The sequence below is a fragment of the Lepidochelys olivacea genome, assembly GCF_965140295.1.
Source record: "Lepidochelys olivacea isolate rLepOli2 genome assembly, chromosome: 7".
Taxonomy (NCBI): domain Eukaryota; kingdom Metazoa; phylum Chordata; order Testudines; family Cheloniidae; genus Lepidochelys; species Lepidochelys olivacea.
The window spans coordinates 1031755-1051980 of record NC_140417.1 but is presented as its reverse complement, the minus strand read 5'-3'; positions in this window follow the sequence as shown (position 1 = coordinate 1051980).

Sequence of the window (20226 nt, the reverse complement as noted above, 5' to 3'; positions counted from 1 at the left end):
CTGTGATTCTGTCACAGGGTGTAGCCAGACAGCCAGCCCCCCCTCTCAGACCAGCATTGCTGGAAACACAGGAGGAAGCAGGAACAGGGCACTTAACATATATTCCAGCACAGCCTTTGAAGCTGTGAAAGCACAGGTGTGCTGCTACAATGTGCCTCTGGGAACAGATACAACGATTAAGCTCACAGCAGGCAGAGGCCCTGTGACAGACATGGCTGTTAGCCCCTACTAAATAGCGTGATGCACACACACCAACATCCTAGTTGGGAAAATATTTACCCTGATAAAAGAAATGTCCAGTAGTCGACACTTATTGTTTCTCTCCTTTGCAAGTGTAAACTACTCTTGCGAAAGCTGGCGTCACCCCGACAGACCAGCCTCAATTTGGCATAAGAAAGGAGAAAGAGAATAAAGGAGTACAGAGGTATAAGTAGGGGACCTACAGCACCATGATTTTTGAGTGCTTTTCACTATCTATCTGCTGGTCAGATAAGTGACAGCCTCCCAAGGCTTCTGCAGCTAAGAGGGTCCCTACGCCTTGTCCCTTATTCGTCTTTCCGTGGAATTGAGTGACCGATCCTGGCTTGGCACCGCTGGAATCGAGAGATGCAAGGAGGGTAAGAAGCACCCACACCTGATCTCCTATCTTTAGTGTACACATATTTTGAAATAGAGCTCTATACTTTGTTTTCTTTCTTTGGGATTGTGGCTTCAGTTTTGTAACTTGTTTGTGTGTGTAACATCTCTACATTTAAATAAGTAGGCACTAGCAATTTTGTAACCACATGATTAGAATCTAGCTTAATAAATTTTTGGTAACCATTTATGCATAAGCCTGACTTGTTTTCTCTGGTTTACTGTAAAGCAGCCAACACAATTAAAGAACCTCAGCCGTTTTGGCTCTAAAGCCTGGCCATTAGGTGAGAGTACTAAGAGCCTAGCGTTGAGTTGTGCCGCCTCCACGGGGCAAACTCTTGGGGCACCTGTCAGTCAATCCTGGCTGCCCGCTGCGAAGGAGCTCTGAGCTCTAGCAGTTAAAGTCACGGGTGTGGAGAGGCTCTTAGTGCTGCCATTGGGGCACCTGTCAGTCAGTATTGACTGCCCGCTGCGAAGGAGCTCTGAGCTCTAGCAGTTAAAGTCACGGGTGGTTAGGACCTTGGGGCATCCGTCAGCCTAGCCCGGGCTGCCCGCCGCGAAGGGACAGTGCATCCTAGCGGTTAAAGTCACGGATGGTATAAACGGGCATAGCTGGCACCTCACCAAACATCCTTGGCCGTCGGCTAACAGAAATTGGCGTCACGAAGAGGATTGTGATATAGGCTGCACTACAGTAACACAATGAAACCAGTCATGATAAACACCACAGAATTCCCTGAGCTAGAGAAAAGTTTGACCCAAGAGGGATGGGGAAACCCTCTGTGGAGCAAAGAACTGCTGGAGAAATATTGGGGAAAACCAGCAGAGATCTGGCAGCATTTCTGTAACTGGAGAACTGCCTGCAAGATGAAGAAAGGGAAAGGAAAAGGTGCTTGTATATGGCTGCTTACTAACGTTTGGCAAGCTGCCTGTAAGGATTATAATGGTCTGGCAATAGAATTTAATAGGCTGCAACAGGAAAGGGACACACTGCGCAAGGAATGCCAGAATTTAGATACCAGAGTAAGAACACTGAATAGGGATATGGAACATCTTCAGAAAAGATTACTTCCCTTAATTGAGAAAGAAGGGATAGAACGAAGGGAAAAACTGGAGACTAAAACACGCAGTATCAACCGGGCTAAAGTTGAGACTGCTCTCTGGCTAGACCCTGAGGAATGGGATGGAGACATTTGGGATTCAGCAAATGAGTCCCCCTCCTCTGAGGAGGAAGGTCCCTCTGTAAAATTAAGACCAGCTATCACACATCACAAATCAGAAGAACATGAGGAAAATTTGAGTGGGGCAGAGCTGGATGAAGAAGGGGATGACAATTATCCATCCACCTCTTCAAAAACAAAAAAGGGAGGTAAAAAGGGAAAAGGGAGTAAAGCTCCAACACACTTTACCAAAATTACCACCTGCCAATATACTCCCATGGAGTTAAAAACAATCCAGGGAGATTTTGCTAAAAAGCCTGAGGAAGGTATAATAGAGTGGCTGGTCCGCCTCTGGGACACTGGGGGTGGATATATACGCCTGACAGCCCAAGAAACTGAGCGCCTTAACTTAGGTGCAGGAATATTCCTGGAACACTCAGAGGGGAACACCCCTAAAACACTTTGGTCTCTGGCTTGTCGATGGGCAAGAGGAATTTACCCAGCAGACCGAGATGAACCCACAGTAATGCACTGGACCAACATAGATGAGGTAAAAACAGCTCTATTAACTGTGGCTGTTATTAGCATGCTTGGCCAAAACCCTCAAGAGTTAGCCTATGAAAGCCCATGGGAGGGTCAGGTAGATGTAGATGATCTCAGACCCCTGCTTAAGGGAGTTCCGAGTAACCACAGGGCTATGGCACTGTCCCTTAGATCAGAAGCTGCAGCACATAACAGTACCTTTCGGGCACTGCTAAACCTTCTGGTGTCATACTTTAGAGAATTTGGAGACATCAGAGCACTGACAGGCAAAGCTAAGATGCGTTCCCTTCAGGGAAACAAGGGGGCACCATCTAAAGGACATAAAAACAAGCGAGAGCCAACCCAGGAGGAAAAGGAGCTTAGAGCCAAGTTGTGGAGACAATGTCTGGCTTTAGGTTATCCCAGAGATGTGATAAATGGACTGCCCACAGAGCGGCTAAAATTATTCACCACCTTTAAAAGAGCTGACTGGGAGAGAACTCATGCTACTCCCAGTGCACCTCTGCAGCTCTCTCCTCTTTCCCCACCTGCAGACACCCGGTATACTCCATTGCTGCGGCAACTGCAAGAGTTACCAGAGCAGGGAAACTAGCTTGCGGGGGCCAATCTCCTCTCCTAATAAACCAGCTTAAATCCAAAGAGGAGAAAACAACAGCAAAAGACCCCCGGATACATGTAACTGTAAATGACAAACACATTATTCCTTTCTTAATGGACACAGGGGCTCAAAGGTCCATGATTAAGCGAGAAAGTTTTCAGGGCTCGCCACCTACTGGCGGAAAGCAGGTACTTGTTACAGGGGTAAATGGCAGTACCATAACTTACCCATTAGTTAAGATAAAACTGGATATCCCCTTGCAACCCCACCATCAGCCCCGAAAATATGAGGTGATTTTGGGCAATGCCAACATACTGGGCATGGACGTTTTAAGAGGAAAGAAGGGAAGGATTAATGGGGAAAGATGGGCTTTTGGAGTCAGTTCTGTTCCTCATGCCACCCACCTGGAAGAGGAAAGCCCTCCCCACTATTCTGTAAACTTACTTAGCAGCGCGCCTGCTCTCCCGCCCTCAACAGTAACAAACATAAAGCAGTATAATGTCCCAGCTGAGGCCATAAGCCCTGTTACTGACCTGATCAAAGATTTGGAACAGCGAGGAATTTTAATTCGTACCCACTCTCGCTTTAATTCTCCTGTGTGGCCCATTAAGAAACCAAATGGCAAATGGAGACTCACTATAGACTATAGGAAGCTAAACAGTAACACTGGACCATTAACTGCAGCAGTCCCTAGCATAACAGATATTGTAAACACCATACAAACCTGGGATAAACCCTGGCTAGCAGTATTAGATGTAAAGGACATGTTCTTCATGGTCTCTTTGCAACCAGCTGACCAGGAAAGATTTGCTTTTACTTGGAAAGGTGTACAATACACTTTTACCCGAATGCCACAAGGGTTTAAACACTCACCCACTATTTGCCATGGGGCACTGGCAAAGGTCCTAGATGACCTTATACTGCCACACAATGTACAAACTGTGCAATACATTGATGACATCTTAATAGGTGGGAAAACCCCAGAAGAGGTACAGGAGGCTATGAATCAAATCAAAGGAGCACTAGAAGCCCTTAATTTAGAGTTACCAGCTGAGAAATGCCAAGGTCCCTCCCAAGAGATAAAATTCTTAGGTACTGTATGGATGGGAGGTAGGAGGTCTGTGCCTAATGACACTGTGCAAGAGCTAAATCAGGCACCCTCCCCTGAAAGTAAAGATCAATTGAGACAGATTTTGGGAACCCTGGGGTTTTGGAGAAAACATGTACCTGGCTTTGCCATTATAGCCAGACCATTGTACAATTTGTTAAAGAAAAGTGCTGCCTGGGAATGGGCTCCTGCCCATGAGGAAGCCCTCAGGCAACTGATAGGGGAGATACACACCTATCAGGCTCTGGGTCCCATACATCCTGAAGCCCCACTCCATTTGTACCTAACTGTGGGAGCCACTGGAATGTCTTATGCTCTCTGGCAAGACAGTAACACTGCTCCCAGACGACCAATTCAGTTTGGTTCCAAGTCATGGCAAGGGTCACAGGCTAACTACACGCCTTATGAGAAGGTGCTTCTGGCAGCTTACACAGCCTTGAGAGAAACTGAGGAATTAACTCAGGATAAGGACATCACAATTCACACTCCTCTTCCAACCATTAAACCTATATTGGAAGGGAAAGAGTTACCACCTGGTGTAGCACAAAAGATGACTATCCAAAGATGGGCACTTTACATACACCACAGGGTAGGGAGTGCAGACACTGCACAAAACCCCACTATGATTCAGGAATCCCTATGGAAAGTAGGAATGCCTGATGAATACCGCCTGCCTCCACAGCAGTCTCCCGTTAAGGATGCTGCCCCATTTGATCCTTCTAAGCCTGAGGGAGTATGGTTCACTGATGGCAGTGCCAGGCTGGTAAAAGGAAAATGGAAGGGAAAAGCTGCAGCAGTGCCTGCAGACACCTCTGCAGCAGCCCTAACTGCTGAAATTGATGGGTCAGCACAACTTGCAGAATTGGCTGCAATTAAACTGGCCTGTGAAGCAGGAGCCACCGCAGTATATACGGACTCCTATGCGGTATGGGCAGGTGCCACTCAGTGGATCACTAACTGGAAAAATAACCACTGGGAAATAGGAGGTAAACCAGTCTGGGGACTGGAATACTGGAAGTGGTTATATCAGCATGCCCTGCAACAACCCCTGTCTATAGGACATGTCTCAGCTCATCAGAGGAATAATACCCCAGCTGCACAGTTAAACAATTTAGCTGATGCAGCTGCCCAGCTCTTTACCACACAAGTAGAATGGGAACGCTTATATTCATGGTTACATGATAATTTAGGACACACAGGAAGTGATGAGTTAGTGCGGCAAGCACATATCAGGGGGTGGCCTATCACCCACAGACAGGCTAGAGACCTGGTACAAGCCTGCACTATTTGTGCTGAGACTAGAAAACATATAGCAGAAGGACAAAGGTTTGCCAGGCTAAGAGATGGAAAAACACTATGGGCAACCTGGCAGGTCGACTATGTCGGACCACTGCCCACTACAAGGCAGAGGTGGAAATACATCTTGACTGGAGTAGAAATTGTTTCAGGGATTGGTTTTGCATATCCAACCCGATTGGCAACAGGGTTGTCCACAGTTATGAGACTAAACCGCTTAACAGCAATTGTCCCAATGCCTCAAGAAATCCAATCAGATAATGGTTCGCATTTTAAGAATAAACTTGTAAGGGAATGGACCCTTAACCATGGAGTCCAATGGACCTTCCACCTTCCATATCGACCTCAATCTAATGGCATGGTCGAGCGCTGGAATGGGTTGCTAAAGAATCATTTGAAGCCTACTGATGGCACATGGGGAGACAGACTGGACGAAGTGGTGCAGAGATTAAACAACAGACAGACTCCTACAGGAAGTCCAATCAGCAGGGGATTCTTCCCTACAGGGAAAGCTATCTCCCCTGCCAGAACACCACTGCACAGTTCCAAGTATGCTCCCGGAGATACTGTTGTGATTAAACACCCAGCCCTGGGAACCTTTACCTGCGTTTTGCACGCCTATAAAGAGAAAGGTGTATGGAGTGCCTTAAATGCTGATAAAAGGCTAATAACCATTACAGAGGCTTGGATCGCATCCAAGACCGGCTGACCATGTGATTTATTGCAGGAATGGTCCCATGGTTCCGAGCAACCTGCCAGCTAACCTGTCAGCAAAATGGATCATGCAGCAGACCTGTTTGATCACTAGAGACTACTATGGACTGTTGATATATTTGCCATTACTTATAATAGCAGGTGTAATTTTTGCTTTTGGTTTTAAAATAAGTTTTTTAGCTAGAACACGACCCACCAGAGATATGTTCCTGCAAGCCCTCATGATCCTTTTGTTGGCTCCAGTCACCTTGGCAATACCAGAACATCCTCTTCGGGGAGCAATCCAAACCATCGCCTCAGCTGCTGGTGCTACAAATTGCTGGATGTGCACCTTGCTAGATTCAACCAATGGACTGGGAATTGAATTTGTACCACTACATGCAGTGGCTGAGAATGGACAAACCTCATGGATGCAATGGTTAGCTCAACACTTGGGATTCTCCCTCTCCCCGTTTTTACATTCGGTTGTGAATACTGTTTTAACCATTTTAATTATTGTAATTGTTTTTTGTGTAACTTTATGTATTATGAAGCGTTTGATTCAAACTGCTCTTTCCTCCACGCAAATCAGATACCTAGAGCTAAAAAGGGATCCTAACCAATTCCGCGAACCCTCATCCTCTAATTTGGTTGTTGGGTATTTCTAGATTTCCCCAAGGAGGGCAAGAGGTGCTGGCATCACCGCCACCTTGCAATCTGGGATGTAGTGTGGTGCATCAGGGGGTGGAATGTAGCCAGACAGCCAGCCCGCCCCCACCCCTCTCAGACCAGCATTGCTGGAAACACAGGAGGAAGCAGGAACAGGGCACTTAACATATATTCCAGCACAGCCTTTGAAGCTGTGAAAGCACAGGTGTGCTGCTACAATGTGCCTCTGGGAACAGATACAACGATTAAGCTCACAGCAGGCAGAGGCCCTGTGACAGACATGGCTGTTAGCCCCTACTAAATAGCGTGATGCACACACACCAACATCCTAGTTGGGAAAATATTTACCCTGATAAAAGAAATGTCCAGTAGTCGACACTTATTGTTTCTCTCCTTTGCAAGTGTAAACTACTCTTGCGAAAGCTGGCGTCACCCCGACAGACCAGCCTCAATTTGGCATAAGAAAGGAGAAAGAGAATAAAGGAGTACAGAGGTATAAGTAGGGGACCTACAGCACCATGATTTTTGAGTGCTTTTCACTATCTATCTGCTGGTCAGATAAGTGACAGCCTCCCAAGGCTTCTGCAGCTAAGAGGGTCCCTACGCCTTGTCCCTTATTCGTCTTTCCGTGGAATTGAGTGACCGATCCTGGCTTGGCACCGCTGGAATCGAGAGATGCAAGGAGGGTAAGAAGCACCCACACCTGATCTCCTATCTTTAGTGTACACATATTTTGAAATAGAGCTCTATACTTTGTTTTCTTTCTTTGGGATTGTGGCTTCAGTTTTGTAACTTGTTTGTGTGTGTAACATCTCTACATTTAAATAAGTAGGCACTAGCAATTTTGTAACCACATGATTAGAATCTAGCTTAATAAATTTTTGGTAACCATTTATGCATAAGCCTGACTTGTTTTCTCTGGTTTACTGTAAAGCAGCCAACACAATTAAAGAACCTCAGCCGTTTTGGCTCTAAAGCCTGGCCATTAGGTGAGAGTACTAAGAGCCTAGCGTTGAGTTGTGCCGCCTCCACGGGGCAAACTCTTGGGGCACCTGTCAGTCAATCCTGGCTGCCCGCTGCGAAGGAGCTCTGAGCTCTAGCAGTTAAAGTCACGGGTGTGGAGAGGCTCTTAGTGCTGCCATTGGGGCACCTGTCAGTCAGTATTGACTGCCCGCTGCGAAGGAGCTCTGAGCTCTAGCAGTTAAAGTCACGGGTGGTTAGGACCTTGGGGCATCCGTCAGCCTAGCCCGGGCTGCCTGCCGCGAAGGGACAGTGCATCCTAGCGGTTAAAGTCACGGATGGTATAAACGGGCATAGCTGGCACCTCACCAAACATCCTTGGCCGTCGGCTAACACAGGGGGCCTCCCTGGAAACTAGCCATGAGCCCCGGGAACGCATGCTCGTACGGCAGTCTGGCCGGCAGCAGCCTCACTCAGAGCTGCACCGGCATGGGGATCAGTGCATGAATGAAGGGGTCTGTAGCCTGCCTTGTGGGGCTGCAGGACTGAGCCGGTTTAACAGTGCTCGCTGTGCGTGAAAGGCCAGAGCAAGTGCCTCTAGCCCCTGATTGGCACCCACACAAGGGCAGGCCTTTGAGAGGCAGAGAATCAGTTGAACATGAGCGCCCAGTGGCCCAAAGAGCTCATGCAGAGCCTGGGCTGCAGGACCAAGGCAATCTCGAGCTGGAGCTTTCCCCTCTGTACTTGGGGCTGGGGCGACTGCTGCTGGAATCCCGGGGCCAGCTCTGGTTCCCGCAGTTCAGAAGGCTGTTGACGCGCTGGGGAGGGTTCACAGAAGAGTCATGAGACTGATGAACGAATGAGAAAAGCTACCTGAGGGTGAGAGACTGCTGGAGCTCAGGCTATTTAGCATAACAAAGGGAAGGTTCCGGGGTGATTAGGTTACCGTCAGCAAGTGCCTACACAGGGAACAAATGTGGGAGAATGGGTTCTTCAGTCCAGCAGAGAGGTAGAACCCCATTCAGACTGGCAATCAGACGTACATTTTGAACAGTGTGAGTAACTAACCACTGGAACAATTTACAGGGGCTCATGGTGGATTCTCCATCGCTGGCAATTTTAAAATCATGACTGGAGGTTTTCCTAACTGATCTGCTCTAGGAGGCCAGCTTCGATGATCACGGGGCTCCCTTCTGGCCTGGGACTGTTAATCGATAACCCCAGTGCTAAGCCAAGCCCTTGGGAACGTGGCCCACCTGTCTCACACCAGCATGCCGTGTCTGATCCTCACTCATGCCTGCTGCCCCATCGGCGCTTTGACACCCACCCCAGCTCTTCGAGGCTGACCCACTGTCGGAGTGTGAAAGTTGAGAGCTACCGACCGTCTTAGTCTGCAGTCTGCTCAGGGCAGAGACCTGGGCCAGGTGTGTGCACACCACTAAACACTGCCCGTCCCTGATCTGGAGGGGCCTCTGAGGGCTACTGTGAAGTAATAACCATTCATAATCGCGGTCTGTGCAGCCGGCTGGCGCACTGAGCGAGACTTGCATCAGCAGCTCCATCTGCTGGACTCTGCCTCCCTAGCTCGTGTGTCTGGGACGTGGGACTCCGGGTAGCCCCGTAACGTTGCCTGGCACCTGGAGGGACAGAGCCGGGACCCGCACAGGGAGCAGAGCGTCCCCCACGCTGCCCGCAGGAAAGCAACGCCAGCTCTGCGGGCCTCTGAATGAGAGTTCTGCCATTCGGCTCCGCAGGCACCCATCCTGCTCGCTGGGCTGTGAGAGGAAAGGCTCAAGCAGCCGCTCAGGAGCCCTGTTCGCCAGCTGCTCCTCTGTGCAAGGGACGGAAAACACACGCTCTGAGCATTGCCTTCTCTCCCGTGGTTACAGAGGGGGCTGCCCTTTGCTTGTCTTGGGGATGAGGATGATCTGGGCACACAGCAGGGTCTGATAAGGCCTTTGCTTTCGGTAAGTGAGCAGTACAGTGTACATTGCTTGTTTGCAAAGGGTACCGATCCAATCCCATGCCATGCCATCCTTACTTCCAGGGCCATCCCTAGGTATTCTGGGGCCGTACACAGCCCCCTCGCGGGCAGGAGGGGCCCAGGCCTCCATGGGCGGGGGGCTGGCTTGGGGGACAGGAGGAACCACTCCCCAGCACTCACCGGTGGCACGGCTGGGGCTGGGTTGCTGCACTTCCCGCCACCGGTGACTGCAAGCCCGGCCCTGCTGCAGAGCTATGGGGAGTGGGGGCGGGGCTGGGGCAGAGCAGGGGTGGGAAGAGGCAGGGTGTAGCAGAGCGGGGGCTTTGGGGAAGGGGTGGAGAGGAGCAGGAAGAGCAAGTTAAAGAAGTCAGCACGTTAAAGAAGTATGGGCTGGATGAATGCACTATAAGTTGGGTAGAAAGCTGGCTAGATTGTCGGGCTCAACAGGTAGTGATCAATGGCTCCATGTCTAGTTGGCAGCCGGTATCAAGCGGAGTGCCCCAAGGGTCGGTCCTGGGGCCGGTTTTGTTCAATATCTTCATAAATGATCTGGAGGATGGTGTGGATTGCACTCTCAGCAAATTTGCGGATGATACTAAACTGGGAGGAGTGGTAGATACGCTGGAGGGGAGGGATAGGATACAGAAGGACCTAGACAAATTGGAGGATTGGGCCAAAAGAAATCTGATGAGGTTCAATAAGGATAAGTGCAGGGTCCTGCACTTAGGATGGAAGAACCCAATGCACCGCTACAGACTAGGGACCAAATGGCTCGGCAGCAGTTTGGCAGAAAAGGACCTAGGGGTGACAGTGGATGAGAAGCTGGATATGAGTCAGCAGTGTGCCCTTGTTGCCAAGAAGGCCAATGGCATTTTGGGATGTATAAGTAGGGGCATTGCCAGCAGATCGAGGGACGTGATCGTCCCCCTCTATTCGACACTGGTGAGGCCTCATCTGGAGTACTGTGTCCAGTTTTGGGCCCCACGCTACAAGAAGGATGTGGATAAATTGGAGAGAGTCCAGCGAAGGGCAACAAAAATGATTAGGGGACTGGAACACATGAGTTATGAGGAGAGGCTGAGGGAGCTGGAATTGTTTAGCCTGCAGAAGAGAAGAATGAGGGGGGATTTGATAGCTGCTTTCAACTACCTGAGAGGTGGTTCCAAAGAGGATGGCTCTAGACTGTTCTCAGTGGTAGCAGATGACAGAACGAGGAGTAACGGTCTCAAGTTGCAGTGGGGGAGGTTTAGATTGGATATTAGGAAAAACTTTTTCACCAGGGGGGTGGTGAAACACTGGAATGTGTTACCTAGGGAGGTGGTGGAATCTCCTTCCTTAGAGGTTTTTAAGGTCAGGCTTGACAAAGCCCTGGCTGGGATGATTTAGTTGGGGTTGGTCCTGCTTCGAGCAGGGGGTGGGACTAGGTGATCTCCCGTGGTCCCTTCCCGCCCTGATATTCTATGGTTCTGTGATTAAGAGGTGGGGCTGGAGCGGAGCAGGGGCGGGGCCATGGGGAAGAGGCGGGGCAGGGGCTGGAGCAGCACGCAGCTGCTTAGGGCACCAGGAAATGTGGTGCCCCAAATTTCCTGGTGCCCTACGCAGCTGCCTACTTTGCATAGGGGTAAGGACGGCCCTGCTTCCTTCTGGGCTGTGGCTGGCGGGGCTCTGCCTTCAGCGCTGGGCTCCCGGCCAGCAGCTGCCGCGCTCCAGCCGCCCAGCTCTGAAGGCAGCAGGGCCGCCAGCAGCAGCCCAGAAGGAAGGGTGACTGTACTGCCCCCCCCCCCACAATAACCTTGTGCCCCTCCCACGGCTCCTTTTTGGGTCAGGACCCTACAATTACAGCACTGTGACATTTCAGATTTAAATAGCTGAAATCATGAGATTTACGATTTTTAAAATCCTATGGCCATGAAATTGGCCAAAGTGGACTGTGAATTTGGTAGGGCCCTGACTGTACGGGAGGTTTTCTAATCCTGTCACCATTCACGTGGCTCCTCTCTGAACTCTCCGCAATTCATCAACATCCAGGATTCCGGCAGCAGTCGCACCAGTGCCTAATACCGAGGTAAAATCAGCTCTCTGCTCCTGCTCACGATTCCCCTGGTTCTGGATCCCGGGAGCCCCTTAGATCTTCTGGCCACCGCAGCGCACTGGAGCTCGCGTTCCGCTGATTTTCCACCACAATCCCTAAGTCCTTTTCTGAGTCCCTGCTTCCCAACACAGAGCCCCCCGCCTCCTGTGAGTGCAGCCGACACGCTTTGTTCCTGCACTTACACTTACACTTAGTGACATTCAAACGCACATTGTTTGCTTGAGCCCAGTTTCGCTCTGTATCAGTGGCCTGCCCTCGGCATTATATATCATTGCCCCAACCTTTGTGTCATTTGCACAATTTATCTCTGATGAGTTTATATTTTCTTCCAGGTCACTGACAAAAAGGTTAACTAGCATAGGACCAAGAACGGACCCCTGTGGGACCTCACTGGAAACAGACCCGCCCCGTGACTATTTCCTATTTACGCTTCCATGTCGAGACCTAGCAGTTCGCCGACTTCTAATCCACTGAATATGAGCCACGTTCGTTTGATATTGTTCGAGGGGGGTATTAAAAATGTCGCGTGGTACCAAGTCCAAGTCTATCACGTCGACACCAGGACCTTCACCAGCCAGCCTTGGAATCTCGTCCAGGCGAGATGTCCAGGTAGCTTGACAGGGTCACTTTTCCACCACCCATGTGGGCTGGCATTAGTCTGATTGCTGTCCATCAGTGCGCGCACCCCTCCAGGCAGGACAGGAGCCATCTGTCCTGCTCTGGGGGGCCCACACACGCACTGTGGTTGGGCTCTGAGAACAGTTTGTGAAGGGCCACAGCCCAGGGCGCGGCTAGTGGCCAGTGGCCCAAGGGGAGAAGAGGGGCAGGGAGTGAGAACTGGGTCCCTGACGCGGGAATGGTGGTGTGTGTAGAGCAGGAGCAGCAGATGGATCCAAGCCCTCGCAGGTGCCCATGGTGGGGTTGTCCTGACCCTGGCACAGACTGGGGCTGTGTCACGGAGTCCCCGGACAATGCTCTGGAACTGCTCCCCATGAAGCCAGGCAGGACTCTGGGGCAGTCGCCTTTCTGTGAGCAGCCTGTCTGCAGGACACACAGCTCACCCGGCTTCCACCTTCCTGGGTCTGACCTCAGAGCATTCAGCATCCTCTGCCCCTCCGTGCGCTTCCCACAGCGAGTCCGCTCAGGCGGGGTCCTGGGGAAGCCAGAGGGTCCTGCACCCCAACTCCGCAGTCAGACGGGACTCTCAGCCAGCCAGTAAAACAGAGGTTTATTAGACAACAGGAACATAGTCTAACACAGCGCTTGTAGGTGTAGAGAACAGGACCCCTCAGCTGGGTCCATTTTGGGGGGCAGTGAGCCAGACAACCACGCCTGCCCTTCACTCCAGGTCTCCAGCCAGCCCCAAACTGAAACTCCCTCCAGCCCCTCCTCCTCTGGGCTTTCCCCTTTCCCGAGCCTGGAGGGCACCTGATTCCTTTGTTCTCCAACCCTTTAGCTCTCACCTTGCAGCGGGGAAGGGCCAGGCCATCAGTTGCCAGGAAACAGGGTGTCGGCCATTGTCTGTGTCCAGACCCCTGCACACACCTGCCCTCTAGGGCTCTGCAATGATCATACACCCTTACCCCACCACCTAGATACTTAAGAACTGCATAGGGGAAACTGAGGTACCCCCACATTATTCAGAGGAAACATTAAGAACAGTCCCACTTTGTCACAGGCTGGCACCGAGGGCCTCAGCGTGGAGGTCACTACGCCATCCCTGCCTGTTCGCCACATGGCTCCTGCACTCTCCAGTGCTGTCTGGCAAAGTCCTGGTGGCTGCCATGGGAGGGCACACCATGGGAGCCCCAGGTGTGCCCCTCCCTGCAGGAGTCAGTGTGAACAATAATAACAGAACATGTGTAAATGGCAGAGGTGCAAAATGACTTCTTTGTTTCGTTTTCACCAAGAAGGTTGGTGGCGATTGGACATCTAATATAGCAAATGCCAGTGAGAATGAGGTAGGATCAGAGGCTAAAATAGGGAAAGAACAAGTCAAAAATTACTTAGACAAGTTAGCTGTCTTCAGATCACCAGGGCCTGATGAAATGCATCCGAGAATACTCAAGGAGCTGGCTGAGAAGATATCTGAGCCATTAGCGATGATCTTTGAGAAGTCTTTGAGAGATTCCAGAGGTCTGGAAAAGGGCAAATCTAGTGCCCATCTATAAAAAGGGGAATAAGAACAACCCGGGGAATTACAGACCAGCCAGCTTAACTTCTGTACCCGGAAAGATAATGGAGCAAATAATTAAGCTATCAATTTGCAAACACCAAGAAGTTAATAAGGTGATAAATAACAGCCAGCATGGATTTGTCAAGAACAAATCGTGTCAAACCAACCTGGTAGCTTTCTTTGACAAGGGAACAAGCCTTGTGGATAGGAGGGAAGCGGTAGACATGGTATATCTTGACTTTAGAAAGGCTTTTGATCCTGTCTCACATGACCTTCTCATAAACAAACCAGGGAAATGCAACCTAGATGGAGCTACTATAAGGTGGGTGCCTAACTGGTTGGAAATCCGTTCCCAGAGAGTAGTTATCAGTGGTTCAGAGTCATGGTGGAAGCGCATAACAAGGGGGTCCTGCAGGGATCAGTTCGGGGTCTGGTTCTGTTCAATATTTTCATCAATGATTTAGAAAATGGCATAGCAAGTTTGTGGACAATACCAAGCTGGGAGGAGTTGCAAGTGCTTTGGAGGATAGGATTAAAATTCAAAATGATCTGGACAAACTGGAGAAATGGTCTGAAGTAAATAGGATGAAATTCAATAAGGGCAAATGCAAAGAACTCCACTTAGGAAGGAACAATCAGTTGCACACATACAGAATGGGAAATGACTGCCTAGGAAGGAGTACTGCGGAAAGGGATCTGGGGGTCATAGTGGATCACAAGCTAAATAGGAGTCAACAGTGTAACGCTGTTGCAAAAAAAGCAAACATCATTCTGGGCTGTATCAGCAGGAGTGTTGTAAGCAAGACACACAAAGTAATTCTTCCGCTCTACTCCATGCTGATTAGGCCTCAACTGGAGTATTGTGCCCAGTTCTGGGGGCCACATTTCAGGAAAGATGTGGACAAACTGGAGAAAGTCCAGACAAGAGCAACAAAAGTGATTAAAGGTCTAGAAAACATGACCTATGAGGGAAGATTGAAAAAGTTGGTTTGTTTAGTCTGGAGAAGAGAAGACTGAGAGGGGACATGAGAACAGTTTTCAAGTACATAAAAGTTTGTTACAAGGAGGAGGGAGGAAAATTGTTCTCGTTAACCTCTGAGGCTAGGACAAGAAGCAATGGGCTTAAACTGCAGCAAGGGAGGTTTAGGTTGGACATTAGGAAAAACTTCCTACCTGTCAGGGTGGTTAAGCACTGGAATAAATGGCCCAGGGAGGTGGTGGAATCTCCATCATTGGAGATTTTTAAGAGCAGGTGAGATAAACACCTGTCAGGGATGGTCTAGATAATACTTAGTCCTGCCATGAGTGCAGGGGACTGGACTAGAGACTTCTCGAGGTCCCTTCCAGTTCTATGATTCTATGAATGGCGTGGCCCCAGTCTAAGATGGACTCCACCCCATGGCGGGCTGGGAGCTGGGTCAGCAGGTTGGAACAGGGGGGCTGGGAGTCAGGACTCCTGGGTTCCATCCCCAGCCCTGGAAGAGGAATGGGGATCTAGTGGGTTAGAGCAGGGCGGATGGGAGCCAGGACTCATGGATTCTGTTCCCAGCTCTGGGATGGGGTTAGAGCAGCGAGTCAAGACTCTTGAGTTCTTGTCCCAGCTCTGCCAGTAAGTCTCCAGTGATGTTGGCCAAGTCATTTCCTCCCTCCGTGCCTCAGTTTCCCCATTTGAAAGATGGTGCTAGAAGCCCTGCCCTTCTGAACTCCAGGACACAGCACTCTCTGAGCCCCTGGCCGGAGCGGGGGGATGCACAGGTCCAGCAGAGCTAGTGCTTTATGCTGGTTTCTGCTGGCTGTCCCCATGCAGGGGCCCAAACTGGGTCTGTGTGCTCTGCCCCACCCACCCCGTCTGCTCTGCCCTGCCCTCCCCCTCCGGGCACCGCTCTCCCCTCTTGGCTCCCGGCCTCCCCTGCACTGATCCCTGGGGATTAGCTGCCAGGCCCCTCTGCAGCCGGCAGTGTTGCCCAGCACTGGGCTCACAGCCCTGGCCCATCACATGCTCTGCAAATCCCTTGGAGATTGGGGTCATGGGGCTCTGCTGGGTGGCTGCAGGGAGGCCGGGGGCGGGGCCGGGAGCAGCTGTGCTGTGGGGTGAGACACATTTTACAGAGGTCTGTGGGTCTCCTGTGGGTCCCTGAGGGGCCCAGGTGCTGCCCATGCCTCCCCCAGCCAGCTCCCAGCTGCTCTTCCGCCCGAGATGCAGGTTGGGTCCGTGTCTTCTCCGTGCTGGGGGGTGGGGGCACTCATGGCGGAGGTGCCCATTTCCCAGGGGCAAGGGCAGCAGGAGGGGGAGGTGCTGGGGTGTCTGTGGCTCTGCGCCCTGACCTGCCTAGAGAGGAGAAAGGGCTCGGTGCCCAGGGCACAGAGGTGTGAGAGCAGGGGGTGCATGCTGGGGTCAGCGTGTGCAGGAATGAGCAGGTGTGTATCTACACACACGTGGGGGGTGCACTCGGGGGCTGTGATTGTGCGGAGGGGTGTGAGTGGGTGTGTGCGTGCAGGAATGAGCACGTGTGTATCTACACACACATGGGGGGTGCTGAAGTTTCTGTGAGGCTGCACGAGTGGAGGAATTGCGTTGTCGACATGATGTTCTTTTGCCAGTGCCTGTTTGCCGGGTGTGCTGCATTGCGGAGTGGGTGTTGTTTGCCCCTTCGGCACTACTGGGGCCCTGCACTGCAGCAGCGGGGGGAGACTGTGTCAGCTCCCACCAGCCCGGGGCCTCATCTGAGAAGCGAATCGTCCAGACAGCAGCTGGCTCCTGAAGGTGCAACATCCGCTGCTTGGGGGACCGGCTGCGTCAGGCCCTGCCCTGCAGGTCACCTTCCCCGTGGGGTCACGGAGCCCCGCGCTGCTCCCCCTACTGGCGGGCTCAGCTCCAGCTCTTGCATGCGACGCCCTACGAAGAGGGCAGGAGCTGCTTGTTTCCCCTGGGGCAGCCCCCGCTCAGGGCTGGCCATGCTGGCAGGGCGGCATGGGCAGGCAGGCTGTCCTGTAGACACACAGCTCCGTTCTCCAGGGCCTGGGCACTACAGTCCCCCGTTTGTAAATGGCAGGATTAGACGTCAATTGTTTGCAAATTATCTCACACAGGCTGCAGCCCCGGGGACCCGCCACAGAATCCGCTTCTTCCAGGATTCCCTAGCACTGTGGCCTGCTAACCCTATGGGGGGGTGTCACGGAGTGGGGGGAGTCCAGGCCCTGCCCCCCTCTTCCTGGGATCCACTGAGACTCTCAGCCAGCCAGTAAAACAGAAGGTTTATTGGACAACAGGAACACAGTCCAAACCAGAGCTTGTGGGTACAACCAGGACCCCTCAGTCACGTCCTTCTGGGGGAGCAGGGAGCTTAGACCCCAGCCCTGGGGTTCCCTGTGTTCCTCCACCCAGCCCCAAACTGAAACTAAGCCCCCGCAGCAGGCTCCCTCCTGCAGCCTCTGTTCACGTTCCTGGCAGAGGTGTTACCTCCCCCTCCCCCTCCTGGCTCAGGTGACAGGCTCTCAGGTCTCCCCTCCCCAGGGCACATCCACCCCCCTCCCTGCTGCGTCACATCGTCACAGGGGGCGCGGTGGGCTCTGGCCTGCTCGCTGGCCTACGTGACCGTTGCACAGCCCCTCAGGCAGCCTGGGTTTGGGGTGCAGACACACCCGGAGCGTCACAGTTACACACAAGGTGGACAGATTGTTTGGCGGAAGTAAACACCTATCAAGGGAGCTTTCGCGGTGCCTTGGCCCATTCGTGCCTCTCCCCGCCCAGGCCAACGAGGGCATGAGTGGGGTTCCGCTTGTGTCTTTCTTAAACCCATGAGTTTTAGTGTCCAGCAAAGTGGGGAACTGACGCTTCCAGGCTCTGCTCCTGCAGGTTCTGGGCAGGCTCCTCGGAGGAGCAGGAGCCACTGGCCATTATCTTTGAAAACTCGTGGCGAACCGGGGAAGTCCCGGATGACTGGAAAAAGGCTAATGTAGTGCCAATCTTTAAAAAAGGGAAGAAGGAAGATCCTGGGAACTACAGGCCAGTCAGCCTCACCTCAGTCCCTGGAAAAATCATGGAGCAGGTCCTCAAAGAATCAATCCTGAAGCACTTGCATGAGAGGAAAGTGATCAGGAACAGCCAGCATGGATTCACCAAGGGAAGGTCATGCCTGACTAATCTAATCGCCTTTTATGATGAGATTACTGGTTCTGTGGATGAAGGGAAAGCAGTGGATGTATTGTTTCTTGACTTTAGCAAAGCTTTTGACACGGTCTCCCATAGTATCCTTGTCAGCAAGTTAAGGAAGTATGGGCTGGATGAATGCACTATAAGGTGGGTAGAAAGCTGGCTAAATTGTCGGGCTCAACGGGTAGTGATCAATGGCTCCATGTCTAGTTTGCAGCCGGTATCAAGTGGAGTGCCCCAAGGGTCGGTCCTGGGGCCGGTTTTATTCAATATCTTCATAAATGATCTGGAGGATGGTGTGGATTGCACTCTCAGCAAATTTGCGGATGATACTAAACTGGGAGGAGTGGTAGATACGCTGGAGGGGAGGGATAGGATACAGAAGGACCTAGACCAATTGGAAGATTGGGCCAAAAGGAATCTGATGAGGTTCAATAAGGATAAGTGCAGGGTCCTGCACTTAGGACGGAAGAACCCAATGCACAGCTACAGACTAGGGACCGAATGACTAGGCAGCAGTTCTGCGGAAAAGGACCTAGGGGTGACAGTGGACGAGAAGCTGGATATGAGTCAGCAGTGTGCCCTTGTTGCCAAGAAGGCAAATGGCATTTTGGGATGTATATGTAGGGGCATTGCCAGCAGATCGAGGGATGTGATCGTCCCCCTCTATTTGACATTGGTGAGGCCTCATCTGGAGTACTGTGTCCAGTTTTGGGCCCCACACTTCAAGAAGGATGTGGATAAATTGGAGAGAGTCCAGCGAAGGGCAACAAAAATGATTAGGGGACTGGAACACATGAGTTATGAGGAGAGGCTGAGGGAGCTGGGATTGTTTAGCCTGCAGAAGAGAAGAATGAGGGGGGATTTGATAGCTGCTTTCAACTACCTGAAAGGGGGTTCCAAAGAGGATGGCTCTAGACTGTTCTCAATGGTAGCAGATGACAGAACGAGGAGTAACGGTCTCAAGTTGCAGTGGGGGAGGTTTAGGTTGGATATTAGGAAAAACTTTTTCACTAAGAGGGTGGTGAAACACTGGAATGCGTTACCTAGGGAGGTGGTAGAATCTCCTTCCTTAGAGGTTTTTAAGGTCAGGCTTGACAAAGCCCTGGCTGGGATGATTTAACTGGGAATTGGCCCTGCTTTGAGCAGGGGGTTGGACTAGATGACCTTCTGGGGTCCCTTCCAACCCTGATATTCTATGATTCTATGATTCTATGACCGAGAGGTCAGAGGGATCATTTGGGGAAGTGCTTGCCCCCAGGCCATGGGGGGCTCTTATCTTTTATCATTTTCCTGTGAGTGCCTTCGAAACCCCAGTGACTGTCTGAGCTCAGAGCTGGCGCTGGGGTGCTGCGTGCCCGGGGTGAGGTGCCCACATGCTGTGTGCTGGGGGGGTTGATCAATGCATCAGTGGAGACGTGGCTGCAGGTTTTGCACCTGTTCTGGCAGGGCCTGGTGCTGCGCCCAGTCAGTGCGTCCTGGCTTGTGGCGAGGTGGCTTCTAGGATGAGCCTGGGGGCTGTCTGCAGGCCGGAGGAGGGGGCTGGGAAAGATTTCTTTCCGGATTGGGTCCTTATTGCATATGGCTTGTAATTGTTCAACGACACCCGGCATGGGCTCCCTTGGCAGGCAGCAGGGCACAACTAAGGGGGTGCGGCCACCAAGCTTGGATTTCTTCCCTGTATTAAAGCAGGTTCTTGCTGCCCCCTTCCATGATGTGATCTGATGTGGGGGCGGGGGTGGGGGAGGGAAATCCTTTTGGTGAGGGCAGCTTTCAGTGTAAGTCACCCACTTAGACAGACAGACGGGCAGAAAGAAAGAGGGCTCGGCAGACATCCTTAAAGCCTGTCCAAACCCTGGGCTCCCCCTCCCCCGCCGGTGCCCCTCACTCCCGACCCGCAGCCCCTGCTAGCCCCAGCCCTGCCCCCCAGCCCTGCCTCACTGCCGCCCCCCCCAGCCCTGCCGGTGCCCCTCACTCCCGACCCACAGCCCCCTGCTAGCCCAGCCTTGCCCCCCGCAGCCCTGCCGGTGCCCCTCACTCCCGCCCCCCCAGCTCTGCCGGTGCCCCTCACTCCCGACCCACAGCCCCCTGCTAGCCCAGCCTTGCCCCCCCCAGCCCTGCCGGTGCCCCTCACTCCCGCCCCCCCAGCTCTGCCGGT